The sequence below is a fragment of the Balaenoptera physalus genome, assembly GCF_965194825.1.
Source record: "Balaenoptera physalus genome assembly, contig: SUPER_7_unloc_2, whole genome shotgun sequence".
Classification (NCBI taxonomy): Eukaryota; Metazoa; Chordata; class Mammalia; order Artiodactyla; family Balaenopteridae; genus Balaenoptera; species Balaenoptera physalus.
In genome coordinates this window covers 176,439-185,573 of record NW_028126533.1, presented here as the reverse complement: position 1 = coordinate 185,573, position 9,135 = coordinate 176,439, and positions in this window count along the sequence as shown.

Genomic DNA, 9,135 nt, shown 5'->3' with positions numbered 1-9,135 from the left:
TACCCTACTAGAAGAAATCCACAAGAATACCTATCATCAGAATCCACATGAATAACAGACTATGACCAAGTGGAATTTATTCCAGGATGCAAGCCTGGTTCAATGGTAAAAAATCATCAATGTAATCTACCATATTGAGTCTAAAGGAACACATACTGTCACACCAATTAATACAGAAAAGGCAGTTAACGAAATTCAACACCCATTCATATTAAAAATGCTCAGAAAACTAGGAATAGAAGGTCACTACCTCAACCTAATAAAGAACGTCTACAAAAAACCTACTTCTAACATCACATGAAATAGTGAAAGAAGGAATGTTTTTCCCTGAGTTCAAAAACAAGGTTAGAATGTCCACTCTCATCTCTTAGTTTTCAATGTAGTACTTTAGATTCTAGTTAGTGTAGTACAGTAAGAAAAGGAAAAAAGAGGCATACATATTAGAAAAGAAGAAATATAATTGTCATTATTTACAGATGACATAATTGTCTACATAGAAAATTCCAAGGAATGTATAAGAAAACTCATAATAAATTATAATAAATTGCTTTAGCAGGATCTCAGAATATAAGATCTATACACAACATTGTAAACATTGTTTACATTACATTGTTTACATGTAAACAATGTACATTGTACATTGTTTACATTAATGTAAACATTAATACACAACATTGATCATATTTCCATATACTAGTAACAAACCGAACGATTGAAAACCAAAATTTAAAACATAGTAAATAGGTTCCAGTTCAAGGTGGCAACATGGGAAGATCCTGAACCCACCTCCTCCCACAAACACACCAAATCTACAGCTACATATGGAAAAATTTCCTCTGAAAAAAACTAAAAGATGGTGGAGCAACCCCTTCACATCAGGAAAACCAGAGGGAAACCACATCAAAACAGGTAGGAAAGGCTGAGACACAATTTTTCCATAAATCCCATCCCTGGTGTGGAGACACACAATCAGGAAGGAGCTCAAAACCTGGAGCTTCTCCCTGAGAGGTGAAGGGTTTGGACCCCACATTGGGCACTCCACCTTTTAAGGCTGGCACCTGAGAGATAGACCCCCAAAACATCTGACTTTGAAGACCAACAAGGCACATCCCATGAGACCCACAGGGCTGTGGTGAACTGAGGAACAGCTCTTAAAGGGCCTGTGCACAGACTCACCTGCCCCAGGGCCAAGTGCAGAAGCAGCCCTTTGAAAAGCACTCTGACTTTTTGTGAAAGAGACTCACTTCCCAATTTTAAAGCATTAATCTGAGGAACAGGGGCCTGCTGGAATACTCCCCAGGGACAGAGGCTGGCGGGTGCCATCTTCCTGCTCTCTCTCTGCCTTGATAAAGCTGAAAGGTGCCATCTTTTCCCCCCTTTTTCCTTTCCTGCAGGTGACAACGTTGTGCTCCACCCAGCTGGCTCCTTCTTCCCTGCTCTTCCTCTGTCTTGCTATATATATATATTTTTCTTCTTTTTCTTTTTTTCTTTTCCCTTTTCCCCTTCATTCAGATGGTGTCATCTTTGCACTCTTCCCAGCGCCTCACTCCAGCCAGTAAGCATCATCTTCACACTTTCCTTCTGATGTGCTCCAGAGAGCCAGAATCTCCAAGGTGGGAGATCCCATTTTTGTGGTCTCCACTCAGGGGATGCTCCTTGATCACCTGGCTCTGGAGGCCAGGAGGGATCTCTTTTCTGCATCCCATGGGACTGTAACAGTTGGAGAGACAGTTCTTGGCAGGATACCACCCCCAGGATGTACCACTACACATCAGACTGAGACACAGTCCCAGCCTTTACATGAAAAAGGCCTATTTGCTAGTAGGGACAAGACTTAAGAGCAGGCTTCAGGTTCAGCACACATCTAGAGGCTACGGATGTGCTCTCAAGGAAGGTAGGCTGGGGGTACCATCTTTCCACCCTCACTCTGCCTTACTACAGTTCACTGGTATCTCCCAGAATGGAGCTTGTACACTTATCTGAAGCCCTGTTTTCTTGTGGCTGCTCCCCAGGGAATATCTTCAGATTGCTTGCTTCTGGGGCCCAGCAAGGCTTACACTTGCAATCTCACAGGACCGAATATATTTGTATTCTTTAAAAGCTGTTACCAAATTGTCTGGTTTCCTATCAACCTGAATCTAGGTGCTGACTGAGATCCTCCAGTTTGGGATGCTCACTGGTCTTGGCACACCCTCAACTGCTGGGAGGGTGTGCCAAGTCTATTAAAAATAAACTGCTTAGACAATCACAAAGGTTTGAGAGGCAACCAAGAGTAGACAGTGTTAAATGGCAAGGTTCATCTGTCACACAGCTCTTCAAGACTGGGAGATGTGACTATTTCACTTAATGCATAGAAAACAACACAGAGAGTCAAGCAAAATGAAGAAAGAGAGGACTATACTCCAAAAAAAGAACAAGATAAAACCTCAGGAAAAAATCTTAATGAAATGAACATAAGTAATTTACTTGATAAAGAGTTCAAAGTTATGGTCATAAAAGTGCTCACTGAACTCAGAAGGAAAATGGATGAAAACAGTGAGAACTTCAACCAAGGAATAGAAGATATAAGAAAGTTCCAAATAGAAGTCACCGAACTGGAGAACGCAATAACTGAAGTTAGAAATACAGAAGATGAAGCACAAGAAAGAATAGGTGAACTCAAAGACAGGTCAGAGGAACTCATCCAATCAGAGAATAAGGAAGAAAAAAGAATGAAAATAATTAATATAGCTTAAGGGACTTATGGCACATCAAATGGAATAACATTCACCTTATAGGAACTCCAGAAGGAGAAGAGAAAAAGGGGCAGAAAACATTTGTAGAAATAATATCTGAAAGCTTTTCCTAACCTGGGGAAAGAAACAGACATCCAGATACAGGAAGCCCAGAGAGCTCCAAAGCAGATCAACCTAAAGAGATCCATACCAAGAAATATTAAAATTAAAATGTCAAAGTTAAAGATAACAAGGGAATCTTAAAATCACCAAGAGAAGTACAACTTGTTACATACAAAAGAACTTCCATAAGACTATCATCAGATTTTTTAGCAGATATGTTACAGCTCAGAAGGGAGTGGCACAATATATTCAAAGTGCTGAAAGAAAAATCTTTCCAACCAAGAATACTTCACCCAGCAAATACTTCACCCAGTTATATTCAGAACTGAAGGAGAGATAAAAGAGTTTTCCAGATGACTAAACGTTAAAGGAGTTCATCACCACTAACTCAACCTTACAAGAATTGTTAAAAAAACTTCTTTAAGCTGAAAAGAAAGGGCGCTAATTAGTAACAAGAAAACACATGAAAGTGTAAATCTCACCAGTAAAGGTAAGTGTATATAGTAAAGGTAGTGGATTAATGAATTATAAAGCTGTATGAAGGTTAAAAGACAAAACTCGTAAAAAGACTTATAATTAAAATAATTAGTTAAGGGATATACAACATAAAAACATGTAAAATATGTCATCAAAAACAAAAAATGTGAGGAGGGAGGAGTAAAAACTTTGACCTATAGAATGCATTCAAACTTAAGTTGTTATCAACTTAAAATAGACTGTTAAAATATAAGTTGTTATATGTGAGCTTCATGATAACCACCAAGCAAAAACCTAGAGTAGATGCACAAAAGATAACAAGAAAGGAATCTAAACATACAACTAAAGAAAGTCATTAAGCCACTAAGGAAGAGAGCAAGAGAAGAAAAGAACAGAGAAATCACAAAATTGCCAGGAAACAATTAACAAGATGGCAATAAATACATACTTATCAATAATTATTTTAAATGTAAATGGAGGAAAGGCTTCAATCAAAAGACATAGGGTGGCTGAACGGATTAAAAAAGAAGACCCATCTATATGTGGCCTATAAGAAACTCACTTCAGAGCTAAAGACACACACAGACTGAAATTGAAGGGATGGAAAAAGATATTCCATGCAAATGGAAACCAAAAGAAAGCTGGGGTAGCTATCTATAATTATATCAGAAAAAATAGACTTTAAAACAAAGACTGTAACAAGAGACAAAGAAGGACATTACATATGGATAAAAGGGTCAATCCAATAAGAGTATATAACATTTGTAAGTATTTATGCATCGAACATAGGAGCACCTAAATAAATAAAGCAAATATTAATAGGCCTTAAAGGAGAAATAGCAATACCATAATAGTATGGGACTTGAGTATCGTACTTACATCAACAGATATATCATCCACACAGAAAATCGATAAAGAAAGATTGGCTTTAAATGACATGTTAGATCAGATGGATTTAACATATATATATAACATTCCATCCAAAAGCAACAGAATATACATTCTTCTCAAGTACACATGGAACATTCTCCAGGATAGATCATATGTAAAGCTAAAACCAAATCTTAACAAATTGAAGAAGATTTAAATTATATCAAGCTCCTTTTCTGACTACAATGGTATGAAACTAGAAATTGATTACAAAAAGAAAACTGGAAAATTCACAAACATGTGCAGAGTAAACAACAAATTCCACAATACAGTAAAATGGTCATATAACATGATCCAGTGAGATTTATTCCTAGGATGCAAGGATGGTTCAATATCTGCAAATCAATCAATGTGATATACCACATTAACAACTTGAAGAATGAAAATCATATGATCCTCTCAATAGATGCAGAAAGACTTTTGAGAAAACTCAACATCAATTTATTATAAAAACTCTCAATGAAGTGGGTATAGAGGGAACATACCTCAACATAATAAAGACCATGTATGACAAGCCCACAAATAACATCATGTTCAACAGTGAAAAGCTGAAAGCTTTTCCTCTAAGATCAGAAACAAGACAAAGACGACCACTAAAGTCCTAGCCAGGGCAATTATGCAAGGAAAAGAAATAAAAGGCATCCAAACTGGGAAGAAAGAAGTAAAACGGTTACTATTTGCAGATGACATGACACAATATATAGAAAACCCTAAAGACTCCATCGAAAAACTGTCAGAACTAATAAATGAATTTAGTAAATTTGCAGGATATAAAATCATTATACAGAAGTATGTCACATTTCTACACACTAATAACAAACTAACCAAAAGAGAAGTTAAGAAAACAATCCCACTTACAATTGTATCATAAAGAATAAAAGAAGAATAAATTTAACCAAGGAAGTGAAAGACCTGTACACTGAAACTATAAGACATTGATGAAATAAATTGAAGAAGACACAAAGATACCCCATGCTCATGTACTGGAAGAATTGATATTATTAAAATGTCCATACTCCCCAAACAATCTACAGATTCAATAAAACTCAATCAAAATTCCAGTGACATTTTTCACAGAAACAGAACAAACAATTCTAAAATTTGTATGGAACCACAAAAGGCCCTGAAAATCTTGAGAAAGAAGAAGAAAGCTGGAAAATGCATGCTCCCTGATTTCAAACTATATTACAAAGCTATAGTAATCAAAACAGTATGGTATTGGTATAAAGGGAGACACATATCAATGAAAAAGACAGAGAGCCCAGAAATAAACCCATTCATATATGGTCAATGAATTTACAACAAAGGAGCCAAGAGTATACAATAGATAAAGGACAGTCTCTTCAATAAATGGTGTTAGGAAAACTGGACAGCCACATACAAAAAATGAAACTGGACCAGTATCTTACACCATACACAAATTCAACTCAAAATGGATTAAAGACTTGAATGTAAGGCCTGAAACCATAAAAACTCCTAGAATAAAACATAGGCAGTAAGCTCCTTAATATCAATCTTGTCAATGATTTTTTTTTTTTTTCTTTTTGGGATTTGACACCAAAAGCAAAGGCAACTAAAGCAAAAATAAACAAGTGGAAGTACATCAAACTAAATAGCTTCTGCACAGCAAAGGAAACCATCAATAGAGTGAAAAGGCAACCTAGTGAATAGGAGAAAATATTTGCAAATCATCTATCCAATAACGGGAGGGGTTAATATCCAAAGCATGTAAAGAATTCATACAACTCAAAAACAAACAAAAAAATTCCAATTAAAAAATAAGCAGAGGATCTGAAAAGACATTGTCCAAAGACGATATACAATTGGCTAACAGGTACACAAAAGGATGCTCAACATCATTAGTCATCAAGAAATTGCAAATCAAAACCACAATGAGGTATCACCTTATACCTGTTAGAATGGCTATTATCAAAAGCAAAGAAATAATAAGTGGTAGCAAGGATAGGGAGAAAAGGGAAACTTTGTGCACTGCTTGTGGGAATGTAAATTTGTGTAGCCATTATGGAAAACAGCATGGAGTTTCCTCAAAAATTAAAAATAGAACTACCATATAATTCAGCAATTCCACTTCTGGGTATTTAGCCAAAGAAAATCAAAATGCTAACTTGAAAAGATATATGCAACCCTATGTTCATTGCAGCATTATTTACAATAGCCGAACTATGGAAACAACCAAAATGTCCAGTGATGAATAAATGGATAAAGAAAATGTGAGGTATATATATATATATATAATGGAATATTATTCAGTCATAAAGAAGAATAAAATCTTGCCACTTGTGACAGCATGGATAGACCTTGAGGGTGTTATGCTAAGCAAAATAAGTCACACACAGAAAAACAAACACCGTATGATCTCACATATATGGAATAATGAAAAACAAACAAAACAGACTCACAGATACAGGGAACAGTTTGGTGGTTGCTGGAAGTGGGGCGTGAGGAATGTGGGCAAAAAGGCTGGAGGTAGTCAAAACATACAAACTTCCAGTTATAAAATAAATATTATAAATCATGTGGATGTAATGTAAAACACGGCAACTCTAGTTAAAAATACTGTACTGCATATTTGAAAGTTTCTAAGAGAATAAATCTTCAAAGTTCTTATCACAAGAAAAAAATTGTAGCAATATATGATGGTGGATGTTAACTAGACTTATTGTGGTCGTAATTTTGCAACATATAGAAATATTGAATCATTATGTTGTCCACTTGAAACTAATATAATGTTGTACGTCAGTTATACCTCAGTTTAAGAAAAATAAAAAGTGCTACAAATAAATATAAATAAATAAATGTATACTATAACTGCCTTCAAACTGAGATGTTTAATATAAATGTTTAAAAAATGTAGATCTGTATAATGAAACCTACAAAACTCTGATGAAAACAATTAAACAAGTGGTAAAAACAAAGTACAGAGGCATATTATTTTCATGGATTGGAAGACTCAATATGGTAAAATATTAATTCTTCCCAAATTGATCTGTAGGTTTAAATGTAATTCCTATCAACTCCCAACAGGTTTTTTTTTTTTGTCACAATAGACAAGCTTATTCTAAAATTTATATCAAAAGTTAAAGGAAGAAAGATGGCAGCAAAATGATGGTCTAGGAAGTTTCAAACTCTCGTTTCCCTACAGAAACATTCAAAACAAAAACCAATCAGAAGCTTCTAAACCAACTCTGTAAAAGCTCTGGAAAATCATCAAAGGTTTCCACAACCAAGCAAATGCCCAATTGGAAAAAATCATCTCCAAAGAGATAGGAAAGTTGTGTGGCCATTTACCTACTCTTGTTCCACTCCTCCCAACATAACAGTGGTCTTAGTCTTGAGCCAGCAGCAGCCTGGTTTCCAGTTCTCCAATTCCAACTGGTTGGAGCAGAGTAGACCTTATTTACAAATTATTGTGTACCACTATTCCAACCTGTCAGGGGGAAACCCGAAAGCCTGAAAGCCTGAAGCAAGATGCTCTTGTCTGTTTTGCATAACACAGAACACAGAAAAATGGCAGGTGCTACTTGTAAAGCTACAAGGCAACTGTAAATGAACTGATGCCTGGGTCAAGAGATTCTGGGTGGAGAAATATAATAGACCATTTAAAGCCCAAGGTAGAAGCTGGAAGTGAGACTATTTGGGAAATTAGGACTTTCAAAGCAGCCTGTATGCAGGGGAATTTAGAAAGCCACATGCAGGACCAGGCATGACATGCTCAGAAAAGTCCTGAGAAGACCTCAAGCTTTCACCTCAGGCTAATCCCTAGGCTCAGAGCAAGCCTAGCTAAGTGGTGAACAAGGACCCCAGCACAGAGCCAATCTGCCGTAATTGGTGGTGGCTGTTCCCTCTTTTTACATGTTTTTATTTATTATTTCAGCTCCTAGACTTCAAGGAAATCTCCATCAGAAAAAAAGCTGGGGGGCTGGAGTCAAGGTGGCAGAGTAGGAGGATGCAGAGTTGGCGTCTCCTCACAGCTAGGACACCTACCAGGTGTTGGTGGGGGACCTCGGACACCTAAGAGGACTGGAGGAACCCCTGAGTGACCCAGTAGGACATGGGGGGAGGGAAGGGGAAGGAGAAGTGGAGGCCAGATGGGACTGGTGCCCCTGAGGGGCAGCTGGAGGAGGGGAGGGATTCCCATGCACAGAGGGGCCCATTCACAACGAGGGGAACAACAGGGACAGGGAGAGACCCTCAGGGGATTGGAGGACCAGAAGGAAATGCGGCCTGCATTTCCCCCCACCCAGTGGGCCTCGGGGAGCCTGCAGATCCCAGGCCTGACGCTCCACACGACAAGGCCCGTTCTGGTCACACTGAGCCTAGGCCCAGCACACACCCCCACACACACCCAGGGCCTTTTCCTTTCCCATGTTAGGGAAGTTTTCAACTATAATCTCTGCAATATTTTCTCAGACCCTTTCCTTTTCTCTTCTTCTTCTGGGACCAGTATAATTAGAATGTTGGTACGTTTAGTGTTGTCCCAGATGTCTCTGAGATTGTCTTCAATTCTTTTCATCCTTTTTTCTTTATTCTGCTCCTCAGGAGTTATTTCCACCATTTTGTCTTCCAGATCACTTATTCGTTCTTCTGCCTCAGTTATTCTGTTACTGATTCCTTCTAGTGTATTTTTCATTTCAGTTATTGTGTTGTTCATCTCTGTTTGTTTGTTCTTTAGTTCTTCTAGATCTTTGTTAAACATTTCTTGTATCTTCTCAATCCATACCTCTATTCTATTTCCATGATTCTGGATCATCTTTACTATCATTACTCTGAATTCTTTTTCAGGTAGATTGCCTATTTCCTGTTCATTTATTTGGTCTTGTAAGTTTTTACCTTGCTCCTTCATCTGTGACATATTTTTTTGCTGTCACTT